General features: G+C 47.5%; 4 non-coding genes and 1 pseudogene across 4 annotated transcripts; all 5 read right to left on the bottom strand.

Annotated features, from left to right (window-relative positions):
* Positions 1 to 5,353: 5,353 nt before the first annotated feature.
* Positions 5,354 to 5,515, bottom strand: LOC130268119 (U4 spliceosomal RNA; annotated as a pseudogene).
* A 2,837-nt stretch (positions 5,516 to 8,352) lies between these two features.
* On the bottom strand, positions 8,353 to 8,425 carry TRNAK-UUU (transfer RNA lysine (anticodon UUU)). Its single transcript has one exon. It is a non-coding gene; the product is annotated as a tRNA-Lys (tRNA).
* A 670-nt stretch (positions 8,426 to 9,095) lies between these two features.
* Positions 9,096 to 9,235, bottom strand: LOC130268111 (U4 spliceosomal RNA). Its single transcript, XR_008843479.1, has one exon. It is a non-coding gene; the product is annotated as a U4 spliceosomal RNA (small nuclear RNA).
* A 955-nt stretch (positions 9,236 to 10,190) lies between these two features.
* Positions 10,191 to 10,263, bottom strand: TRNAK-UUU (transfer RNA lysine (anticodon UUU)). The gene has a single exon. It is a non-coding gene; the product is annotated as a tRNA-Lys (tRNA).
* A 495-nt stretch (positions 10,264 to 10,758) lies between these two features.
* LOC130268010 (U4 spliceosomal RNA) lies at positions 10,759 to 10,899 on the bottom strand. Its single transcript, XR_008843384.1, has one exon. It is a non-coding gene; the product is annotated as a U4 spliceosomal RNA (small nuclear RNA).
* Between the last annotated feature and the right edge of the window lie 312 nt (positions 10,900 to 11,211).

Below are 11,211 nucleotides of genomic sequence, written 5' to 3' on the forward strand. Positions count from 1 at the left end.
CACATATAATGCACCCTGTCCTGTGCCCCTCACTTGTAATGCCCCCTGTCATGTGCCCCTCACATATAATGCCCCCCTGTCCTGTGCACCTCACATATAATGCCCCTGTCCTGTGCCCCTCACATATAATACACCCTGTCCTGTGCCCCTCACATATAATGCACCCTGTCCCGTGCCCCTCACATATAATGCACCCTGTCCTGTGCCCCTCACATATAATGCACACTGTCCTGTGCCCCTCACATATAATTTCCCCTGTCTTGTGCCCCTCACATATAATGCACCCTGTCCTGTGCCCCTCACATATAATGCACCCTGTCCTGTACAACTCACATATAATGCACCCTGTCCTGTGCCCCTCACATATAATGCACCCTGTCCTGTGCCCCTCACATATAATGCCCCCCTGTCCTGTGCCCCTCACATATAATGCCCTCTGTCCTGTGCCCCTCACATATGATGCACCCTGTCCTGTGCCCCTCACATATAATGCCCTCTGTCCTGTGCCCCTCAGATATAATGCCCCATGTCCTGTGCCCCTCGCATATAATGCACCCTGTCCTGTGCCCCTCACATATAATGCACCCTGTCCTGTGCCCCTCACATATAATGCCCAGCTGTCCTGTGCCCCTCACATATAATGCACCCTGTCGTGTTCCCCTTACATATAATGCACCCTGTCCTGTGCCCCTCACATATAATGCCCTCTGTCCTGTGCCCCTCACATATAATGCCCCATGTCCTGTAGAGTGGGACCTATACAAACTGTATAATACTGACCGTACTTACCGACCTGGAAACAGGAGACCATCCAGAGGACCTAAGAGGGAAAACTAGCGGATGAGGTGTGCCCAATTACCGCGACCGTGGGTATGCCTGATAGAGGGCAAAGAGTCGGAGGTAGGGTACAACTAAGTTTTATTGAATTTACAGAGCCAATACTTTAAACACCTCCGCCATCTCGGTGGACGGGTCAGGGACGTAGTGCTCGAAGCAGCCAGAATTCCAGCGCCCCAACTTCTTGATGATGTGTGCAGGGGCATTGTGTTTAGACGCTGCAGAGGCTGCTCCGATCCTAAATGAGTGACCTGAAATACAACTAGGCTCGTGTCCCAGGATTCTGACAAGGGACCGCACGTGTTTGGTGAACTGGGAAGAGGAGAGTGCTGACCCATTGACCGGCAGAAGAGGGCTGTCCGCTGGCCGTCCAGGGAACGTGGAAAGGAGTTGTGTGAGGGCCAGAACCAGACACCATTGGTGAAAAGTAGGAAAATAGCGTATGGTGGCTCCCCATCTACAGGTTTTGGTGGAAGACAGAGTGAGTGCAAACCCTGCCCCGTGCGGTGATAGTTGGCTCAGGAGAGGACCCTGTGACCTTCGACCGCAGCGTGTGAACTCCCCCGGCCTCAAGAACCCATAGAAGGCCAAGTAGATCGCTGCTTTGATGACTGTGCTGAGTCTGGGACCAAACGGGTGAGTGCCAAGAAGTGAGGACATGGATCGGAAAAGGTCGCCAGTGACTGGTGCACGGGAGGGTGGCTTGGGACGTGACAGGACAAGGATGCCCTTGAGTGCCGCCTTAATAGGGTTAGTGGATAGTAGAGAAAGTGCGTCGGGATGTGAGAGGGATCTATGGTGTTGTAACCCTGCTAAGTGAAGCTTGATGGTGTTGTAGGAGAGGTGAAGAGAAGAGTGGCACAAACCAACATAAGCAAGAGAGGAACGCACCGAAATTGTGGCAGGGAGACCTTGTTTGTGCATGAACGCGGAAAAAGAGGCTAGAGCTGTGTCATACGCCCGTGTGGTGCTGGGTGCAAGGGACTGTCTGATTAAAGAATTTGCCACCGTGATGAAGTCTGTTAGGCTGGGTCCACACTACGTTTTGTCCCATACGGGAGCGCATATGGCAGGAGGGAGCTAAAACCTCGCGCTCCCGTATGTGACCGTATGCGCTCCCGTATGCCATTCACTTCAATGAGCCGACCGGAGTGAAACGTTCGGTCCGGTCGGCTCATTTTTGTGCCGTATGCGCTTTTACAACCGGACCTAAAACCGTGGTTGACCACGGTTTTAGGTCCGGTTGTAAAAGCGCATACGGCGCAAAAATGAGCCGACCGGACCGAACGTTTCACTCCGGTCGGCTCATTGAAGTGAATGGCATACGGTAGCGCATACGGTCACATACGGGAGCGCGAGGTTTTAGCTCCCTCCTGCCGTATGCGCTCCCGTATGGGACAAAACGTAGTGTGGACCCAGCCTAAGTCCATCTGAAGATACTGTGTTGAGGGAACTGGGACCCCGACGATGTCTGCTTCTGGGTGTACCTGAAAAAACAGCTTCATGTTACCTCGTGACAGAGCGTCTGCTGCTGTGTTTTTGGCACCCTCAATGTGCTCAACACAAAAATGAAAATTATGCTGAAGAGCGATCAAGACAAACTTTCTGACAAAATGCATGATACGCGGGGACCTAGAACGCTGTTTCCTCAAGATATCTGCTGTGGCCATATTGTCGCATCTGAAGCGGACAGTGGAGTTGACCCACGAACCACCCCATACGGCAGCGACTGCCACTATTGGATAGATCTCGAATAAGGCCGAAGTTTCGCGAAAATTCGGGATAAGCAGTATGTCCTGTGGCCAAGGACTTGCCAGCCAATGTGCACCATGGAGAGCGGCGAAACCGACGGCTGAAGCGTCAGAAACCACGGAGGGGGACCTTTCCGTGGCTGAGGGGACAAAGAACGAGATCCCGTTCCAGTTACTCAGGAAGTGACCACACATGACCAGGTCTTACATTGCCTCGCTGTCGATTCGAATGACATGCCTGTGCCTGGAAACTGAAGGAAGTAAGTCCAGGAGTCTGGATATGAATGACCTACCTTGCGGTATGATCCGCATCGCAAAGGCCATCATGCCTAGGAGGCTTTGGAGCTCCACCCTGGATACTGTGTGGCATTTGGTAATTTTCTGGATAACCTCACGGATCCTAGCCACTTTCTCCTGGGGAAGACTGGCTTGCATTTTCTCTGTGTCTAAGATGATACCTAAAAAGGTGAGTTGAGTGGACGGGCCTTCGGTCTTATGGGGTGCGATTGGGACCCCAACTTACTTGAACAGCCCCAACAGTGACCTGAGATTGGAGGGACGAAGTAGATGGGGAGAAGTAGACATGTGCAATTCGGTTCGGCACGAATGTCTAAATTACCGAATTTTACCGTTTTGTGCATTCGGACCGATCCGAATGCACGAAAACACATTTTGAACATTCCCGAATAGCCACGATAATACGAATAGCAAAGTAACGAATGCGTTCGTTATTTCCCAACCATATGCTGTAAATAACGAATGCATTCGTTATCCGTAAACGAACGTGAAGAATTCATTCTGATAACAAAGATAATAAAAAGGATATAGATAGTTTGATTTTTCGGATACATTTGGTATTCGGGTACATTCGGTAAATCTTTTTATTCTTTTTTTGGACTTTAGCGATCCTAAAAAATTATGGAGATACCTTTTTTTATAAAAATTTCGTAGGGTATCATAAAAAAATCATAATAAAAAAGATACAGTGGTGATGGAAAAAATTGTATCTAATGAAATGTATCATTTTTATTATGAAATGTTTATTCATTTTTAAACAGGGATCAATTTATGTGAGCGGCTAAAGCACTAAAAATGTAGCCAACAATAGTAAAAATGTAGTGTGTGCGTGTTGTTCACTTTTTTTTTTAAACATTTTTTAGGTAGTACTACTACTCCCAGCATGGAACACACTCTTCCATGATGGGAGTAGTAGTTACCTGTACTAATTGACAGATCGCCAGGGTCCCTTGCGATCCTCTTGTATAATGTATAGATGGGGCGGCCGCTCTTCTATGGTCCCCTGCACTCACGTATATATACACATATTCATATTTCCCGCAGAGCTGTGATTGGCCAGATGGTTCCAGCCAATCACAGCTCTCTGTGAGAAATAGGAATATGTGTATATATACGGCCGTGCAGGGGACCATAGGAGAGCGGCCGCCGCATTCATACATTATACAGGAGCATCACAGCGGCTGTCAGGAGTGATACCCGCAGTGATCTTCCCTTTACTACAAGTACTACTACTCCCAACATGGAGTACACTCTGCTCCATGCTGGGAACTGTAGTACCTTTATTAATAGACAGATCGCAGCGGGTGTCAGACGTTACACTCGCTGCAATATGTCTATTAATGCAGGTACTACAGTTCCCAGCATGGAGCAGAGTGTACTCCATGTTGGGAGTATTAGTACCTGCAGTAAGGGACATATCCCAGGGATGTCACTCCTCCTGACACCGCTGCGATCCTCCTTATGTGAATGTCGGGATCAGCTGTTCTCAGGGCTACAGAGCCGGGAGAACAGCTGACGCTGAGCCGTAGGTATACATCGTATATCTACTGCCCAGCAAGAACTTACAGTGAGCCTGCAATGTGTATACAGTATACACATTGCTGGCTCACTTAACCCCTTGCTGAGCTGTGCGCTATGCGCAAGCCCAGCAAGGGAAGAGTTAACTTACACTGCTGGACAGTGTAGGTTAACCCTTTGGGCGGTATACACTATATACAGCTATCTATAGATAGCTGTATACAGTGTATACAGAAGACGAAGTCCAGCTTACTTCCCTCGAGTCCCGGGCCGGGTTCGTGTAGATCCGCCCCCTAGTGATGACGTCATTAGGGGGCGGAGCTACAGAAGGGAACAAGGCTAGTTAATCTGAAGCTCTGTTCACATTGTACGTTTTGTATAATGTGAACAGACCCTTCTGGCAGTGTCTACCCAGACAGGGAGACTCCAGCTGTTGCTAAACTACAACGCCCAGCATGCCCAGACAGCCAAAGGCTGTCTGGGCATGCTGGGAGTTTCTAGTTTTGCACCAATTGGTGGCTCCCTGTTTGGGTAGACATTGCATCATGGGTGCTCTCCCCAGCGGACAGCGCCAAAAATGTCATAACCAATTTTTTGTGTTTTTTTCTTCTCGTTTCAGATGCGTGTATGCAAAGGATTACTGCGGATTCGATGGATTAAGGCGGATTATTTATTTTTTCCTTTAATAAAATGGTTAACGAGGGCTGTGGGGGAGTGTTTTTTTAAATAAAATAATTTTTCCAATGTGTTGTGTTTTTTTTTTTTTTTATTGAATTTTCAGGGTTAGTAGCGGAAGCTGTCTTATTGACGGAATCGGAAGTCGGAATTGGGAAGTGGGCCCTCTCTAACTGTTCGACTTTACCGATAATATCACAGGCTAAGAACATGCATGGTGATGCCTCATCCTTAGTAAACCATTCCTGAATTCTGTTATTAACAACAAAAGTCAGTCTCCTGAGAGACTGTCAAAAATTGCCAGTTCTGACTATATTTCAAGTCATCACGGCAGGGTATTGATAAAAGTTTTCAATCAGCAATAATCACGCCTCGGTAGACTTTTTTTTTTTTTAAAGCCGAGGAACGTGCTTTCGATTCACCCAAAGTGCAAGAAAAAGTGCAAACGTGTTACACTAAAAAAACGTGCACAAAGGATGCGGTCTATCGCAAGCCCTTCTCCGATAGGAGAGAGGCCCCCAACAAACCTTACCCTTCGCCTCCGGACCAAAAGGTACCTGCGAGGTTCCAGGTTCGATGTCCCTTTTCGCCGAAGCTACTAGGGGACCACAAATGCTCCCGGCATCCCCCTTGGCGTTAGCCAAGGTATCTGCCCGCAGAGCCGATTACGGTAGGTACCCTGCCAAAGCAGGAGTACCCGGGGTGTTTGAAGGGAGGTGCGGAACCTAATGGCCACACACACCTCCCCTAGACCGCCAGGAGGGACACCCAGAAGGGCTACCGCATCCTGACAAATCCTGTGAACACACAACACGCAAAAAGTGACACAGTGAGACAAAAAAGAAATAAGTGAATGTGTGCAGATATACTGCCCGGATCTATAAAAATTTCTCTGATCCTAGCCAGAAGGCCGGGAATCAAGAGGTGAGTGCCACAAGGTGAAGAGATTATGGTGCCCGTGCTTCAACTCAGTGAGTCTATTCTCCCAGTGAGTTTCGGCACCTCGGGGTCACCACTCCCCGAGGCACAAAAGTACCTCGGCTCTAGACCCTCTCAGCCTCATGGCGAGACCCGGAGGGAACAGGTCACGTCGGGGCAGCCGTCGAGCTGATTGCTCAGAACCAGCCCCGGAAAGCCCTGGTACACCTGCATCCTCCATGCAGCACCCATCCCCACACCGGTGTTACTGCACACCGGCATGAAAAACTGATAAAAACAGATACTACACTTGATCTTAGCCAAAAGGCCTCGGTAGACCCTCATGGGCTATGATACTGCCACTGCGCAAAGCTAAAGATCTACTGGTGAGGTATAGAGAACCTTCTACAATGTACTGATTAAGCCCGAGGAGACACCCGGCAGTCAGTAAGTGCAGAGCTTGGAATCCTGGGAGTGGATATGCTAATGGCTCATTTGTTTATTGTAGGTGGCTTGTTGCCCTGGGCAACAAGCCCAGTAATTCTATGAGTTTACTCACACATATATATCTTTCTGTGCCTTTTGCTAGTTCGTTTTAAAGTATGCTCAATGTACCATTTGGTTCCCTGCAAAGGACATCATCTTTATAGTAGTCAATGAACTACAGGTGACCATACATTTTCAATAACCGTCGGCCGAATGTTCATTTGCCCCACAGGTATCTCTCCCGACATCCCCATACATAGAAACATTGGGCACAGCCAAACGTTCATGTGTTCACTATGGAGAGGGGAGGGGTTAGCCACAGCCAGACATTATGGAAGGATTAACAATTGGGTCGTTACACAGAGGTAAACTACAGGGGATCCCTGTATCTGATTCTGGAATCTGTCACAGGGACTACTGAGTGCAGACTCAGCATTATTCTAACTCAGTGACTCACAGGTGATGTCTTCTCTGATCGAGAGTTGTCCTCTTTCCCTTTTCTTCTCTATCCATGCCAAATCCCAATCCCAAATGGGACTTGTCTCGGCAGAGTTTGCTGCCCCTGTGAAAGCCCTCTCACTATTAATGCCTCAACTGTGATCCCATTTCTCCTTCACCACAACCCTGCAAAGGAAAGCAGCGGACGCTGGATGACTATGGCAGGACATGTCTAATCAAAACAACGGTCTATTCAGAACACAAGTGTAATCACGTGATAACTGCATGCCGACTTTGGCAACAATCTCACGTTTAAATCTGGGTCCATTATGTATTTTTTGGTCAATTAATATGTGACTTTATGTTATCATTGGTTTTCCTTTGATAAAACACATCGCGCGAACAGGGACTTGAACCCTGGACCCTCAGATTAAAAGTTTGATGCTCTACCGACTGAGCTATCCGGGCTCTGACGGCAGCCTGTGCACTGCAGGCAGATCCAGTGACTCACAGGTGACGTATTCTCTGATCGAGAGTTGTCCTCTTTCCCTTTTCTTCTCTATCCATCCCAAATCCCAATGATGACTTCTCCCAAATGGGACTTGTCTCTGCAGAGTTTGCTGCCCCTGTGAAAGTTCCACGTGGTAATAGCCCTCTCACTATTAATGCCTCAACTGTGATCCCATTTCTCCTTCACGACACCCCTGCAAAGGAAAGCTGCGGTGGCTGGATGACTATGGCAGGAAATGTCTAATCAAAACAACGGTCTATTCAGATCACAAGTCTAATGACGTGATAACTGCATGCCAACATTTGCAACAATCTCAAGTTTAAATCTGTGTGTATTATGTTTTTTTTTTTGGTCAATTAATATGTGACTTTATGTTATCATTGGTTTTCCTTTGATAAAACACATCACCCAAACAGGGACTTGAACCCTGGACCCTCAGATTAAAAGTCTGATGCTCTACCGACTGAGCTATCCAGTCTCTGACAGCAGACTGCGCACTGCGCACTGCGCACTGCAGGCAGATCCAGTGACGCACAGGTGACGTCTTCTCTGATCGAGAGTTGTCCTCTTTCCCTTTTCTCCTCTATCCATCCCAAATCCCAATGATGACTTCTCCCAAATGGGACTTGTCTCGGCAGAGTTTGCTGCCCCTGTGAAAGCCCTCTCACTATTAATGCCTCAACTGTGATCCCATTTCTCCTTCACGACACCCCTGCAAAGGCAAGCAGCGGTCGCTGGATGACTATGGCAGGACATGTCTAATCAAAACAACGGTCTATTCAGAACACAAGTGTAATCACGTGATAACTGCATGCCGACTTTGGCAACAATCTCACGTGTAAATCTGGGTCCATTATGTATTTTTTGGTCAATTAATATGTGACTTTATGTTATCATTGGTTTTCCTTTGATAAAGCAAATCGCCCGAACAGGGACTTGAACCCTGGACCCTCAGATTAAAAGTCTGATGCTCTACCGACTGAGCTATCCGGGCTCTGGGACTATGGATTAGCCCCGAGTCCATGCGTCGGCATGGATGCCGCCTTGTTGGCTCCCTGGTTAACACTTGGGTTTAGATGGATGCTAGGAGCATTGTTGGTCTTTCCTCATCTATGGCATTGGGAGACTTTGAAACCGGTCCTTTGCAGTTGCCTTTTGGCCCGGAGACGAAGGGTATAGTTTGTTTGTGGGGGACTCTCCGACTGTCCAACTTTACTGGTAGTATCACCTGCCAAAATCCTGCATGGTGACACCCCAACCTTTGTAAACCACCCTGTTTGCTCCCTGGTTGATACTTGGGTTGGCATCCTTCCAGAGCTATGGCTATGGGGGACTTAGGCTCAGAGGCGAAGGGTATGGTCTTTTTGGGAAGTGGGCCCTCTCCAACTGTCCGACTTTAATGGTAATATCACAGGCTAAAAACATGCATGGTGACGCCTCATTCTTAGTAAACCATTCCTGATTTCTGTTATTAGCAACATGAACTTGGGTTGGCATCCTTCCAGAGCTATGGGGGACTTTGGCTCAGAGGCGAAGGGTATGGTTTTTTTGGGAAGTGGGCACTCTCCAACTTTACTGGTAATATCACAGGCTAAGAACATGCATGGTGATGCATCATCCTTAGTAAACCATTCCTGAATTCTGTTATTAACAACAAAAGTCAGTCTCCTGAGAGACTGTCAAAAATTGCCAGTTCTGACTATATTTCAAGTCATCACAGCGGGGTATTGGTAAAAGTTTTCAATCAGCAATAATCACGCCTCGTAGACCCTCATGGGCTATGATACTGCCACTGCGCAAAGCTAAAGATCTACTGGTGAGGTATAGAGAACCTTCTACAGTGTACTGATTAAGCCCGAGGAGACACCCGGCAGTCAGTAAGTGCAGAGCTTGGAATCCTGGGAGTGGATATGCTAATGGCTCATTTGTTTATTGTAGGTGGCTTGTTGCCCTGGGCAACAAGCCCAGTAATTCTATGAGTTTACTCACACATATATATCTTTATGTGCCTTTTGCTAGTTCGTTTTAAAGTATGCTCAATGTACCATTTGGTTCCCTGCAAAGGGCATCATCTTTATAGTAGTCAATGGACTACAGGTGACCATACATTTTCAATAACCGTCGGCCAAATGTTCATTTGCCCCACAGGTATCTCTCCCGACATCCCCATACATAGAAACATTGGGCACAGCCAAACGTTCATGTGTTCACTATGGAGGGGGGAGGGGTTAGCCACAGCCAGACATTATGGAAGGATTAACAATTGGGTCGTTACACAGAGGTAAACTACAGGGGATCCCTGTATCTGATTCTGGAATCTGTCACAGGGACTACTGAGTGCAGACTCAGCATTATTCTAACTCAGTGACTCACAGGTGATGTCTTCTCTGATCGAGAGTTGTCCTCTTTCCCTTTTCTTCTCTATCCATGCCAAATCCCAATGATGACTTCTCCCAAATGGGACTTGTCTCGGCAGAGTTTGCTGCCCCTGTGAAAGCCCTCTCACTATTAATGCCTCAACTGTGATCTCATTTCTCCTTCACGACACCCCTGCAAAGGCAAGCAGCGGTCGCTGGATGACTATGGCAGGACATGTCTAATCAAAACAACGGTCTATTCAGAACACAAGTGTAATCACGTGATAACTGCATGCCGACTTTGGCAACAATCTCAAGTTTAAATCTGGGTCCACTATGTATTTTTTGGTCAATTAATATGTGACTTTATGTTATCATTGGTTTTCCTTTGATAAAACACATCGCCCGAACAGGGACTTGAACCCTGGACCCTCAGATTAAAAGTCAGATGCTCTACCGACTGAGCTATCCGGGCTCTGGGACAAGTGGCTTTGCCCCGAGTCCATGCTTCGGCATGGATGCCGCCTTGTTGGCTCCCTGGTTAACACTTGGGTTTAGATGGATGCTAGGAGCATTGTTGGTCTTTCCTCATCTATGGCATTGGGAGACTTTGAAACCGGTCCTTTGCAGTTGCCTTTTGGCCCGGAGGCGAAGGGTATAGTTTGTTTGTGGGGGCCTCTCCGACTGTCCAACTTTACTGGTAGTATCACCTGCCAAAATCATGCATGGTGACACCCCAACCTTTGTAAACCACCCTGTTTGCTCCCTGGTTGATACTTGGGTTGGCATCCTTCCAGAGCTATGGCTATGGGGGACTTTGGCTCAAAGGCGAAGGGTATGGTCTTTTTGGGAAGTGGGCCCTCTCCAACTGTCCGACTTTAATGGTAATATCACAGGCTAAAAACATGCATGGTGACGCCTCATCCTTAGTAAACCATTCCTGAATTCTGTTATTAACAACAAAAATCAGTCTCCTGAGAGACTGTCAAAAATTGCCAGTTCTGACTATATTTCAAGTCATCACAGCGGGGTATTGGTAAAAGTTTTCAATCAGCAATAATCACGCCTCGGTAGACCCTCATGGGCTATGATACTGCCACTGCGCAAAGCTAAAGATCTACTGGTGAGGTATAGAGAACCTTCTACAGTGTACTGATTAAGCCCGAGGAGACACCCGGCAGTCAGTAAGTGCAGAGCTTGGAATCCTGGGAGTGGATATGCTAATGGCTCATTTGTTTATTGTAGGTGGCTTGTTGCCCTGGGCAACAAGCCCAGTAATTCTATGAGTTTACTCACACATATATATCTTTATGTGCCTTTTGCTAGTTCGTTTTAAAGTATGCTCAATGTACCATTTGGTTCCCTGCAAAGGGCATCATCTTTATAGTAGTCAATGGACTACAGGTGACCATACATTTTCAAT

The sequence above is a fragment of the Hyla sarda genome, chromosome 4 (assembly GCF_029499605.1).
Source record: "Hyla sarda isolate aHylSar1 chromosome 4, aHylSar1.hap1, whole genome shotgun sequence".
Lineage (NCBI taxonomy): Eukaryota > Metazoa > Chordata > Amphibia > Anura > Hylidae > Hyla > Hyla sarda.